General features: G+C 40.8%; 1 pseudogene; it reads left to right on the top strand.

The window, feature by feature from the left end:
* Positions 1–13,640: 13,640 nt before the first annotated feature.
* LOC122479685 lies at positions 13,641–14,072 on the top strand (annotated as a pseudogene).
* Positions 14,073–14,363: the final 291 nt, after the last annotated feature.

Raw genomic sequence — 14,363 nt, 5'->3', positions numbered from 1 at the left:
AGGGGCATTAAGGAGAACACTTGTTGGGATGAGCACTGGGTGTTGCATGTAGGGGATGAATCACTGTAATCTACTCCTGAAATCATTATTGCACTATATGCTAACTTGGATCTAAATTTAAGATACACACATACATACATACATAAAAAGAAGATATGGTACACACACACACACACAGAATGTAGTATCACTCGGCCATACAAAAAGAAAGAAATCTTGCCATTGCAACAACATGGATGGAGCTAGAGAGTATACTGCAAAGTGAAATAAGTCATTCAGAGAAACACAAATACCACATGATTTCACTCATATGCAGAATTTAAGAAACAAAACAAAGGAACAAAGGAAAAAAGAGACAAATAAGCCAGACTCTTACCTATAGAGCAGGATGATGTTTACCAGAAGGGAGGTCGGTGGGAGGATGGGTCAAATAGGTGAAGGGGATTAAGAGCACACTTAATCATGATGAACACTGAGTCATAGATAGAATTGAGTCACTATATCATGTACCTGAAACTAATAATACTGAATGTTAATTATACTGGAATTAATATTAAAAAGAAAAAACAAGAATAAACATGTCTGGATAAATGTAGTGTTTACCAAGGCCATAGGCACAAATAGTCCTCAAGCAAAAATTCATCTGCTCAGACAAGAAATCATTTTACTCCTGTTTTATTCCAGATGACAACTAAAAGTGCAAAGGAAAACCAGTGTCTCACATGTTGGCCAACAGGGGGTGATCCGAATGAAGTAGTGCCTCCTGGCCACAGAGAAGGATCAGAGAGCTAGTGACATTGGTACTCACAGTAGAAATTCCCTAGAGTTGATACTACAACTTATACTTCCCAAAGGAAGTTTAGAGAGAAATACTGAGAAAGAAGGCCTACTCGTTTATGTATTGCCTTAGAAGATAATCTGTTATTGAACTGCATATTAATAAGTAAATGTAATGTTACACTTCAGTAATAAACTGCATTTGTTAAGAAGTATACTTCCATGGATGGCAGCCATCATAATTATCCTATTGTTGTTATCATTACTCATAATCCATTGGAAGCATTCTCATCTAAGTCGGTTGGGATTTAGTCAGGGAATCAAAAATATCAGTTAAAGCAAGGAATCACAGAAACTGATAGATGCACACTTAGCATAAACATTTTATTTTCTACTAGAATACATAAATACACATTTTCCACAGATCTTTTGGTGTAGAGACAGTATCATTCATTTCAATATGGCTTCCTGTTGGTCTCATGCATAAAGCATACCCATAGGATTTTGTCCACAATCTCTAGTTTCAGTGTCTTTAGTGCAGTGAAAATTTAAAGATAGCTATAGGCAAATCTGAGTGCAAAGCTTTAAATTTTTGTAACTTTCCACAATATTTATAATTGTCTTGTTCAACAACAGAATTAGCTATTCACCTATTTTGAGTCTCATCAAAGCTTTAGCTGAGTTTTCATTAGAGAATTTTCTTTTTACACTCATATTTTATACTTTTAAACTTAATTAAACTATAAAATTACAATACCTAGCACCAATTGGCACAAACAGATTTGGGAACAAGCACAACCAATTCATGTTAAGCCAATGAAGGAACTGGTGGGAACATCAACCTTGCCCCCACCCGCCTTAAACAGCACATTTCACAGATGGCTTGGCTGATCCAGCATGGCAGCAAAGTAAGTTGCTTCTTCAGTGGTTAGTGACTGAGGTTTACAGCAGGCATAGGAAGACTTTCTCTCAGAACTTAACTCTGGAATCTACACAGAATGGATCTGAGCATAAATAAGCAAGTCATCTTAAAAGAGAAAATATCTTCCCAGGTTATCTGTCTAGATTGTAACTTGATTAAACATGTATGAGGAAAGACGGCAAGAAGGTGCTGAGGAAAGTGGTAGGGAGGGGAGTCCGTCGCCTGTGGAACCAAGCTCACAGACAGATCTTCAGCAGTTTTGGGGAGAAAGGGACTTGGGCATTAGACAACGTGTATTTCCACTTCCAATGGCAAGGCTCCTGGGGTATGGCCCAAGAATTTTAGGGTTACAAAGGCATCCCTGGGTGAGATGAATATATTATTAGACCATCTTACCTTGCGCTATACGCATAACTTACTTTATTCCATTTCCATGCCCAAAATCTCTAGTTAGGATCTGGGTCCTCAGTGTAGGTTTGCCTACTAAGGAGAGAATGTCTGATCTCCCAGACTTTGAGTATGTTAGGCCCTAGGAGAGGGGTTGCCTATGATAAAAGAAATGGCTTGTGACTATGAATAAATTCCCATGCACTTGAGAGAAGGTGCTAATTGTGCAAGTACTCATCTTAAATTTCTAATTGTAAATTAACACACTGGCATCGTGATAGCTACTTCAGTCTCCTGTATGATTTTGTAGGATCAATGATGGCTCCAGATTGTCACTGTTGGAGGTGTTCAGGTGTGGAAAGGGAATCTTGACCCAAAGGACTTATCCTGGTGCAATGATGGAAGGAACATGTGCACAGTGCTTACTTAGATGGCAGAACAACCCTAAATTGGTATTATGATTTCTACCTTGGTTTTTGTGGGTGTTTAGTTAGGGGGAACCAAGGCATGACATCCTCTGGTCCCAAACAAGAGTGAGTTTCTCTTAAAATCAAGAACCAGATCCTGGAACACAGTTGTGATCTTCAAGGTCCAACCCATCTCCACTTAGCCTCCATTTTCTGTGATGACAACTAGGCCTCTTCCACCAGCTCTCATTCCATTTATCTCATGGTAGTATTTGAAGGACCACAGACCAAATTCATGCACCTTGTTTACCCTGGTTTCCAAATGATGAAAATAGGTTTAGAAACATTCTTCTATTTGACCACTGAATGATACATGGCTAATTTGTGGCAAAGTTGGATTCAGAACCTGATCTCATGATTACTGGTTCTGAGCTCCTGTCAGTAGTTTGTGCTACCTGCAGTTTGATTAACTACAGAGTGCTACAAGAAAGGTGGAGGCTTAAAGGAACTGGGGGCATGGTAGACCAAGGAAAACTAAAGAGGCCATGCTATTGGGCCGTAAAATCAGAGATGGGCAAATAGGCTTCTCAGCTAACTCAGACAACTGGGAAGGTGACACATAGTTGCAATTCTGCTTTGGAATCCAAACAGGTCTGTGGAGCAGGGAAGGAGCCCCAAGGAGAGCTCTAACAGTGGGGAGCTGAAGGAAAGAAGTATAAAAGAGGGAGAGTTAGGAACCCCAGAGGAGCGCTACAGATTACCTGACAAACAATTAAAAGCAAAGTTACCTATTTGCTTTTTCTGATGAATCTGACAAATGGCAAGACTTCCTCCTGCAGTCCTGGATAGTAGCAGGAATTGGGTTGTTTCTGTCTTGTTCCATGTTCCTAAAGACTAATGCATTCTGGTTAAAAGCTAGTAAACTGCAATCCAAACTGATTAAAGATATCAGACAAGCAGCTCTGAAAGTCACATAGCCCCAGGAAACAAGAGAATTTTGGGAAATGCCTTATTAGTAATGACTGGAAAGCAGAAGAATGGGAACTGGAAGACCATTGAGTGTAGATTCTAATAGGTCACAACCATATCAGATACAAATGCAGTCTCTTAGCATCAGTCTTGTTCCAGTCTTGTATGTGTGCTGAATATTCCTCCAAATCCACACCCCACCTGCCTTCACCCTGCTCTGTGCCTCAGCCTAGATCACTCAGACTTCCTTGTCCTGTAGCTTCTATGGGGTCCAGTTCAGTGGGACACTCCAAAAGGAAACTCAAAGGTAAGAAAAAAGAAAGGTTTGCATTTTAATCTCCTTGGCTCCCTCTTGTCTTGATGTAACGTAACAGTGGCCACATTCCTCCACTGAGGCCATAGCCCTCATTGCACTCTGCCCTGCCCACCCCCCCCACCGCCCCCACCCCCCCCCCCCACACACACCTGTAGTGTTTTCCAGACCCAGGAATAGCAAAACTACTTGCTTCTCCAGGCCTCAGTAGTAGCAGCTCCCTGCTGCATGGAGTCCCTGGGTGCTTCCTTTAACCTTACCACACCTTTATAAATAGCCCCTTTGCTAAATTCTCTTCAATTCCACATCTCATGAGCCACCCATTTCCTGGAGGGCCCTGATACAGCAAACTTGCAAACACGGGCCATGCTTTTGATATTGTAGTGGCTCGCACTTTAGCAGTCTTTATTCTCCACCTTTCAGTTTCATTTTTGTGTGAAGCTTTTCCAAGACAACAACATAAAATTCCAATTAAACACATGTTCAGCCCTACTAGACTCTAAAAGCAAGCATGGTAAATCACTCCCAAGTAAGCCATTCTTGGGCTAAAATAGGAGTGGACACTGTCAAGGGAAAAAGGGTTATTAGAAGCCCAAACTGTTAAATTATACTTTCATGACTGAACACAACTGTAATCCATATTATTATTTTAAATTACACTATAAAAAGCATTCATTTATCGCCTTTCCAAAACATAGTGATAATATATTACCAAATTATCAAGGGTCCTTTATTAAAGCTCTTGAATTTGATTTATAATGCATGAGGTAGCTTATCCTTGAGAAAGATCTACTAAAAGGTATACTTAGTCTTAAAGCTAGTGAAATAAAATCTCCCTCTAATCAGCCACCAGAAAGCTTCCGCTTCAATGCTTTGTTGATACTGGTGTCAGCAGGACATTAAAAGCTTGAAGCTTTTTATGTTTGATCAAACACCAACATTATGCTGAAGCAGAAATATTAATTCACAGAGTGAAGCTTCCAAACTTCTACAATTCTCCTTCATCCTTTCAGACCTTCCTCCCACCAAAAAAAAAAAAAAAAGTCACATCAAATCAGAGGGTTTGGGAACAAAAAAGAGACGGACATTTTGTGAATGTTAGGTATACACAAAACCACTCTAGAACCCAAGGGAGAAACAAGCACTAAAATATACTTTTTGAAAATGCCAATCATATCTAAGAAAGAGGAAAGTAACTGGTCCCGGGAAATAAGATGGTGACATGGTTATTATTCTCATCCCATAATGAGAACTGGAGTACCAGAAGGGGTCAGGCATTTGCCCCAAACTTTCAGCTAGTGTTTGGGGCATGTGGGATCACTGTCAATCAGATCGTAACACTACAGTCCCTTCCTGAATAAAATCTCTCTCAACAAATAAATAGGAAGCCTCAGAGGTTAAAGGAAAAAATTATTTTTTTCCTCACAACTTTAATTTTTTTTTCATCACTGTGATTCTGAGCCTTCCAAAGAAAGTTTTTATTATGCTGCCACATTCACAAAAAAACACTCAAGGGAACAAATTGAATTTTAAGTGTGTCTTAGAAGCCTGCAGCAAAGTGTCAACAATAAAACAACGTTCTCAGAAGATTATTTACACAGAAGAGCCCAAGAAGTATTTACACTGACATCTATGCAGTTGCTATAAATACTAATCTCAATAACTTCCAATGGTTCTCTCCCTCTCTTAAATACACATACATCCCAAAATGTAGAATTACTGTTCTTGCCATAGTATTTAGACACTGTACAACCTGTCATATGCCTACCATTACTGTAATACTACTAAGGCATGCACATCCTAACAGATTAATGGATTTTTTTTGACAGATTGATTAGGAAAATAAGATTTGGCACCGTTATTTCTAACAGGCATACAGGTAAGCTGGTGAAATTAATTGCTGACATGGAGGTACACATATGCACTGGGGAAAAGGAAGGAGGTACAAAAGGACACTTTTGTTTGTTTGAAAATAAAATTTAAGGGAGTTGAAAAAACAGAAGTTGTCTGCCTCTTATTGCACAAGTCCTTATTGCCATAAATATATTGGACGAGGCTAGGCATCACAGGAGTACTATACATCAGACCCGATGAGAAATGGAATTCACCATGACATTATAACCAAACGTCATTCTTAATGAAATATTGGATCTAACTGAATTGTCAATATTAGGGTCCTGGGGCAGATTTTTCCTCTGATCAAAAAAGGATTACAGCCCCAAAACCATACCTGGTAATTTGTTTTGTCATGCCCCTCCCCAAGTCAAAGAAAATGGTTTTCTAAACAGATGGTTTTCCTAGTCAGTAGATGCAAGGCTTGAAATTCAGTGCCCAAAACAACCATCAATGAGTAGCATCTCTTAGCCTAAAGATTTTGGCCCAAAGTTCATTTTTATGAAGTTTTAGAGACTGGTTTTGTTGATAGTAGACAAATATTTTGGCCACCTCTCATCTCTGAACACCTTTCCTGACAAGCTCACTCCTAGCCTCCCTTGCAGCTCAGGAGCAGGCCTGTGATGTAGGCTCCACCAATGAGATGCACATGAGTGAGACTTCAATTCAGAAGCAAACACCATTGCCGTAGGCTGAATAATGACCTCCAAAGATGTCAGGTCCTAATTCCTGGAACCTGTGAATGTTACTGTGCATAGTAAAGAACTTGTAGATGTAATTCAATTAAAGGTATTGAGATGGGGAGATTAACCTGCATTATCTGGGGGGCCCTGCATGAGTCACCTGTATCCTTTAAGAGGAGGATGGAGGAAATTTGATATACACAAAGAGGAAAAGACAATGTGAAGACAGAGCAGAGGGGGATTCAAAGATGCTGACCTTGAAGACTAGAATTTTGCAGCCACAAGCCAAAAAATGCTGGTAACCATCGCAACCTGTAAGGGACAGGAATGGATTCTCCCGCAGAGCTCTGGGGTAAGCACTGCCAACACCTTTCCTGATTTCTACCAGTGATACTAATTTCAGACTTCTGGCCTCCAGAGTTGTGACAGAACAAATTTCTTCTCTTTTAAACCACTCAGTTTGTGTTAATTTGTTACACAACAGGAACTAACACCAACATGAAGGAACAGGCCCTACATGGAACCCATTGTGGTGAGACTGGGCAGCCACAGAGAGCTTCCAGAAGCAGTAGCGTCTGAAGTTCCAGGACTACCTTCACATACAGGGTAAACTGCAGAATTGATGCCCAAAGAAGTGTGGATGAGGAGTCCTTTGGTACAACTTATGCACTGCCTTGGCTGTGTAGTCTCTGACCCTCTCAACAAGTCTGTGAGCTGTTTAACATGCTTTCATAAATTCCTTTTCTGCTTGAACTAGAGTAGATTAGGTTGTTGGCACTTAAGAACCATAGATATAACAATAATTAAATGCAATTATCTTAAACATGCTGGGTTATCCTTACCTACAACAGATCACATATGAAGCACTCTCTTCTTCCCATGTATCTATCCATGTAAAATCCAGTTAAGCTAAGAAGTGAGGGGAACCACTGAGTAGAAAAGAAAAGAAGATGATACAAGGAGCACATTTAATTCAGTAAGAATAAATTGGTTGAGTTACTGTACTCAATCAAAATAATGAGGAGCTAAACCCAATCCTTGTCTTTGAGGAGGCAAAAGATGTAGTTTAAAGATTATGGAATATTGTAAGTGAAATAACAAATATACAGTTCCTGCCTTGGTATCTTGCCCTATGGTTTAGTTCAAAAACATGCTTCTCTCTAGGGCCCTGCTACCCCAAGGGTGGTCCAGTACCCTCCAGCATCAAGGAGGAACTTGTTAGAAATATCAAATCCCAGGAGCTCCTGGGTGGTTTAGTCAGTTAAGTGTCTGACTCTTGGTTCTACTCAGGTCATCACCTCACGGTTCATGAGTTTGAGCCCTCCACATCGGGCTCTATGCTGGCAGTGCAGGGACTGCTTGGGACGTTCTCTCTCTCTCTCTCTCCCTCTCTCTGCTCCTCCCTTAGAATAAAAATAAACTTAAAAAATACAGAAAGAAATATCAAATCCCAGACCTCAACCTTAAGCAGATTTAATGAATCAGAATCTGCATTCTACAAGATGCCCAGGTGACTTATATGCATATTAAAGGTTGAGAAGTACTTCAAATGGGGACTAGGAGTAGGACTTCCTAGAGGAGGTGGCATTTGATTTGGCACTTAAGGTAATGCTTAGGTTGAACTATGGAGAAAGACACTTCGTATAAAGAAAACACGAGGCTTCAACGACATGGAACATGATTGTGGTCATTAAATGTTAAAAAAGAATCCCCCATAAATGGGATAAATAAAGGGGAAGTAGGTTAGAATCAGATTGTAGGTGGCTTGAGAGTCAAGTGCTAGGGTTTTCTCATTAGCCTGGAAGCACTGAAGGGACATGAAGGGGCAGGAGAGAGGATGAGATAAGCAAAAATGTGTTTTAGGAAATTTAATCTGACCACGTGTCAAGTTGATTCAGAAGAACAACTAGAGGTACGAGCTCAGTAGGGAGCATGTGACAATTGTTCAGGTGACAAGAACGTAATGACAGCATCAGGGAAAGGAAGAATATGAAATACTGGTCTTGAAAAAAAAAAAGAACTTGGTACTGTTAATTTGGAGATGTGAGGGATGGCATAGATAGAAAAATACAAAGTCTGGGTGTTCAGCAAGAAAGAGAAATTTAGAGGAGAAATGGATTTAGTAGCAACATAAAAGTTGGTGAGTCTGAGTTTTACTCTTGTTCACTTTGATGCATTAGAAGGACATGCGAGGGTGTGCATTTACAAATGTGAACTTAGATCAAAGCTCAGGAGAGAAGTTGAATCTGGAAAAAGATTTAGGAGAAATTGGCATAAAGGTGATTACTGACACACAGGCAATAGTTGAGCTTGCCAGCAGAAAGTATGGATGGTAAGAAAAGACAGACATGGAAAGAGCCAGGAGGAATACCTTCATTTAGGGGGTGGAAGGAGGAAGAAAAGAAAATGTACTCGCCACAGATCTGCAGAGCAAACCACAGAACCCAACAAACTCTGCCTCATCTAAGCAGAAAAGGAGTCTGTTGACAGGATATTAGGCTTGCTTTCAGAGAGCAGGAACAGGAGAACTAGCCTCAGAAAACAAAAAGGAACCAAAGGAGGCCAGCAGCTGCTAGCCAGGACAAGCTCACACAGGCCACAGCAGTAATCGGTAAGAACACCAACGCAGTGCTGCCCGCAGGGCATGTCCAGCAGTGTTTAGCTGCACCGTTGCTCTGGGTAGGAGACTTTTAGTGCTACTTCCACCTGTAGAAATGACTTCTGACTGTTGCAGGCAGGAGCCTCTGATTGCCAAGGCACAGGCCATGAGCCAGCACGCTAGCAGCTGGAGGGGTAGGGAGGAAGGGGAGAGTTAGGGCTTCCACCCCACCCCTGGGTTCTGCCTGCTTCCATACCCCTGCCCCAGCGATTTCTCCGAACAGACAGGGGTCAGGATGCTAAGCAGCCAAAAGCTGATGGATGTTCACTAGAGCAACCAGGAAGGAAAGGCAGCAGAGGAATCAGAAGTGCAGTCTCATACGACAAGAGAGAGCAGTTTTCACGTGATCACCAGTGGCAAACAACCAGGGATGCCAAAGAGGATGCGGGCAAACGGTTCCCGGAACAGGCTACTGTGGTCACCTTGAAGAGGAAACAAGCCAGACTTTAAGAAAAAAAGAGGAGAGAGACAAGAGTGAAGTGACAACATGGAGGCTACATATAAACTATTCTTGTGTGTGTGTGTGTGTGTGTGTGTGTGTGTGTGTGTGTAAAGATGGAAGGAAAGATAAACAAGAAAGGAAGTTGTAGAACAGGGGATATTTGAGCATATTTCAGACCACTATGAAGAAATCTGTAAAGAGGGTGATTGAAAATTCCAGAAAAAATACAAGAGTCAAATAAGATCCTAGAGGATGTGGGAGGGGTTGGGATTGAAGACAAGCTGGTGGTGATGGAGGGAGGTGGTTAGAAGAGAGAATGGAAACAGGGACAAGCAAATCTTGGTGCAGTTCCTTTACTTCAAGTTAACATTTATGATGTGTCTATCGTTAAGTTAAGTGTCATTCTGGGCATTGTGGCTACAGAATATTGGGAAGGCAAGCCATGACCTCAAGAAGCGGATAAGCTACCCACATTAAATGAGCCGTTATGTTCATTCAATGTTAAATATGCTGTAACTTTAATAGTTTTAACTGCAAATATCAATGAAAACAAGCTGGAATTTAATAGGGTCAAACAAGATACAAATTGCTAGAAGAATTCAGGGCAGGAAGCAGACACTTCCAGCTGGGAAGGTTTCAAGGAGGAAGTTGGCTCCTAAAGAATAAGTACACATAGCAGGAACGATGAGCATTTGGTGGGTCTGCCAGGCCAAAAAAAAGGGGGGTCTACACCATAGCACACAAAAAACTGGATGTCAGAGTAGACATTTACCAATTATGAGGCTTCCCAGCTTCTGAATTTCTTATTTGAGGTTCCTTCACCTTACAGACAGAGCTGTCACTCTAAAGCTGGAAGTCCAGAGCCTCATTTTCCCTGCCACCTTTATGGCCACCTCTAGGGCAGAGGAGCATGGATTCATCAGTTAGGCAAACTTGCCTCTGAGCTCAGCAACGGCACTGCACTTGACTTTGTGGCATAATTTTTCTTGTTTCCTCTCCACTGTCTAGATTGATTCCCAGAGCCTGGTTCTCCAGCCTTCCTAGCAAGTCCACAAGCTATCTGAAGTCTTTTAAAGAAATTTCTTTTCTTTTAAAAGTAGCTATATTTTCTTGGGGCACCTGGGTGGCTTAGTCGGTTAAGCGTCCAACTTTGGCTCAGGTCATGATCTTGCGGTTTGTGGGTTCGAACCCCGCATCGGGCTCTGTGTTGACAGCTCGGAGCCTGGAGCCTGCTTTGGATTCTGTCTCTGTCTCTCTCTGCCCCCCTGCCCCACTCATGCTCTGTCACTCTCTCAAATATATATAAAACATTAAAAAAAAGTAGCTATATTTTCTTTATGTTGCTTGCAACCAAGAATCCTAATAAACAGCTATGATAATCCTGACTAATATTGATATGATCATGAAAAAGCTCATAACCTAGATTAAATGAAGAATGGGGTGGGGTGACATATTAGCCTAGGTTATGTCAGGAAAACAGAAAGCTCTCTAGGCACAAGTAAAAGGGGATTTTATTTAAAAAAAATACTGGATTATCCAATCTCTTATGGTCCAGCAGAACAAAGGAGAGAAAAGACACTGCTAGAATTTATGAAATTTAGAAATGCATACATTGTAGAAACCACCACTGAGGATGTCAGCACTCAAGTAGATGGTTCACAGGAGGATGTATGCCTGGAAATCCTGGCAAGGCTGCCTAGATGTCTGCTATCTGCAGATGCTCATATGCTTGTCTGGAGCAGCAGCTGAAGAAAAATGGCTTCTCCTCTTCTATGTGGAAATCTCAACCCAGTGCCTCTCACAGGATTCTGAATTGAAACTCCACAGGGAGTCTGAGAAATGTAATTTTCAAATTTCCAGTACTGCCATGAAGGAGAGCATTTAGAAGGATGGTCATTGGGAGGATGGGAGCTAAGTGTCCCTGCTGTGAAGGTTCAAATGCCTAAGTGCAAGTCTTTTATCCCTTTGAGATTTGGAACTCTCCTACTCTCCTATATCCGTCAAGCCAGTAATCTCATTGAGACTTCCAGGACTCTGATCCCTCAATTTTCTTCAGTCTGTCAGGTCCCTCCACCTTTCTTGCAATCTTTGATTCCCTTGCCGCCTTGTCCACCTTGTCTTTGAATCCCTTGTCCGTCTTGTCCATCACTGTCTCTCTATACAGTATAAAATTCCAAAACTGTACCAGCTCCCATTCCCCACAGCTATTGCTTAAAGCTTAATAATAGTCCTATCAGGTCTGATCATTACCTGTTTTTTCTCCACCCTCCACATACTCTAAGCAATGGCCTTGTCTCCTACTTCACAGAGAAAATAAACAATGTGAACTTGGAATCTCCGCTGCCTATTCTTCCTCCTCCCCACATAAAGCCTCCATACTTATTTGCACCTTATTCCAATTCTTACCACTCTCCTCCCCCTGTAGCGGAGGCAACCTCCTGCTGCTGAACTTCCCCCCTGTGCTCTAGATCCTTAGGGGTTTTGTCATCCTTATTATCTCTCTTGCCTAAATGCCTCAAATTCTCTTTCCTGCCTCATTCCCCTCACCATATAAAAAATGCTCAATTCTCACCCTACACTTGGCCATTTGTTTACTTTTCTTTCTGCTTTTATCCATAGGCAAGATACCTGGTTTCCTGCGACAGTAGTTCTCTGCCCTCAGACTCCATCTCCACTAACTAGCGTCATGCCAAGAGACATTATTGCATGTTATTTAAGAGCTCAGCTTTTAAAATGCTCAACATGGCTCATATTTTCCTAGGGCCACTCAACTGTGTGACCTGGTACAAGTCACTTAGATTCTACAAGTCTCTGATTATTGTCTTAAATTAGAGGCAATCATAACTTCTTCTCGGGATTGTCTGAGAAGTTCTTCATTAGCACAGTGTCTGGTATATACTGAGTGTGCGTTTAATGTCACCTGTTGTCACTTACTCCCTGAACTTCTGTGATCTGGCTGCCCTTCTTCCACTGTTGACACTGCCTCAGCAAAGCCTCCAGCGACCAGGTTGTTAAGAGTGATGAACATTTTCCCATTGTTTTAAGATAATATTTTCTTTAATCTGTTCAAGGTGTCCCACTCTATTGACCCCTCCCTCTTAATTTAATCCCAATTTCCAAAGTGGGGCACACAAGATGATTCACTTAGGTGATAGAAGCAAACATCACAACTTTTATTGTTTATAAAATGCATCATATTTCCTTCTGTGCATCATATGCATAGAAAGAGAGACATTGCCAATTAAATATGACACAACTGTTTTGTTATTTTGAAGTTCAGTTAATATTTATTACAAGAACTCTTTTAGATTTAAACTTAAGCATTTATTTAAACTTACAAATAATGGCAATATGATTTGTTGTGATTGAATTCATGTATGTATAGACAGTGATGTCATTTCAGCTCCCTGATAGATATTAAAATGGGGTGGGAGAAATATGCATCTTATTTTACGTACATATATGTATATGTATGTGTGTGTGTGTGTGTCTGTGTGTGTGTGTGCGCGCAATGGAATATTATTCAGCCACAAAAAAGAATGAAACCTTGCCATTTGCAACAACATAGATGGAGCTAGAGAATATAATGCTAAGTGAAATAAGTCAATCAGAGAAAGACAAATACCTTATGATCTCATGCATATGTGGAATTTAAGAAACAAAACAAATGAGCAAAGGGAAAAAAAGAGAGAGAGACAGAGAGACAGAGAGAGACAAATCAAGAAAAAGACTCTTCATTATTGAGAACAAACTAGTGGTTGCCAGAGGGGAGGTAGGTGGGGGGTGGATTAAATAGGTGATGGGTATTAGGAAGTGCACTTGTCATTTTGAGCACCAGAAGTGTTGAAACACTATATGGTACACTTGAAACAAATATATGTTAACTGATTGGAATTAAAATAAAAACTTAAGAAGACAAAATAAAATGAAATGTCAATATTATGTTGATAATTGTGGAAACTAGATGATAGCTATGTGCAGGTTCATTATCCTATTCTTTCTATTTTTGAGTATGTTTAAATGTTTCCATAATAGGTTTTTAAAAGTCGAAACAAAAGGGCACCTGACTGGCTCAGTCGGTGGAGCTTGCAACTCTTGATTTCAGGGTTGTGAGTCTGAGCCCCACATTGGGTGCAGAGATTTCTTTAAAAAAGAATAACTTTCGCTCAGGCTCACGGTGCCAGCAGTATGGGCAAGTGTCGCGGTCTTCATACTGCCAGGAAGCTCCACAGCCACCGACAAGATCAGAAGTGGCATGATAAACACTGCAAGAAAGCCCATTTCAGCACAGCCCTGAAGGCCAGCCCTTTCGGAGGCGCTTCCCATGCAAAGGGAATTGTGCTGGAAATAACAGAGGTTGAAGCCAAACAGCCAAATTCTGCCACATCAGGAAGTGTGTCAGAGTCCAGCTGATCAAAAAGGGAAAAAATCACAGCCTTTGTACCCAGTGATGGCTGCTTGAATTTTACTGAGGAAAATCATGAGGTTCCAGTTGCTGGATTTGGTCACAGAGGTCATGCTATGAGTAACATTCCTGGAGCTTGCTTTAAGGTTGTCAAAGTAACCAGTGTCTCTCTTTGGGCCTTATACTAAGGCAAGAGGGAAAAACAAAGAACGTAAGTTTGATGGTGACAAATATGACAAAAATAAGTTTTCATATGCCAAAAAACCATAATAATAAAATAAAATGCATTTTTAAAAGGCAAAAAAAGAAAATATGCATCTTCTGCTAAGTAAAACTTTAAGAAATTAAGTTTTACTAATAGTTATTACATGAGTTAAAATATTACACGTAATAATCCGTAAGTAAATATACATATATGGGAATCATTCAAAAAATTACTGATTGAATACACAATTTAAAAGGTTTGGGAACTGGGGCTCCTGGGTGGCTTAGTTGGTCAAGCATCT

This window comes from Prionailurus bengalensis, chromosome C1 (assembly GCF_016509475.1).
Source record: "Prionailurus bengalensis isolate Pbe53 chromosome C1, Fcat_Pben_1.1_paternal_pri, whole genome shotgun sequence".
NCBI lineage: Eukaryota > Metazoa > Chordata > Mammalia > Carnivora > Felidae > Prionailurus > Prionailurus bengalensis.
Note: the sequence above shows the minus strand (reverse complement) of the source record. Positions and strands in the feature narration are given on the sequence as shown.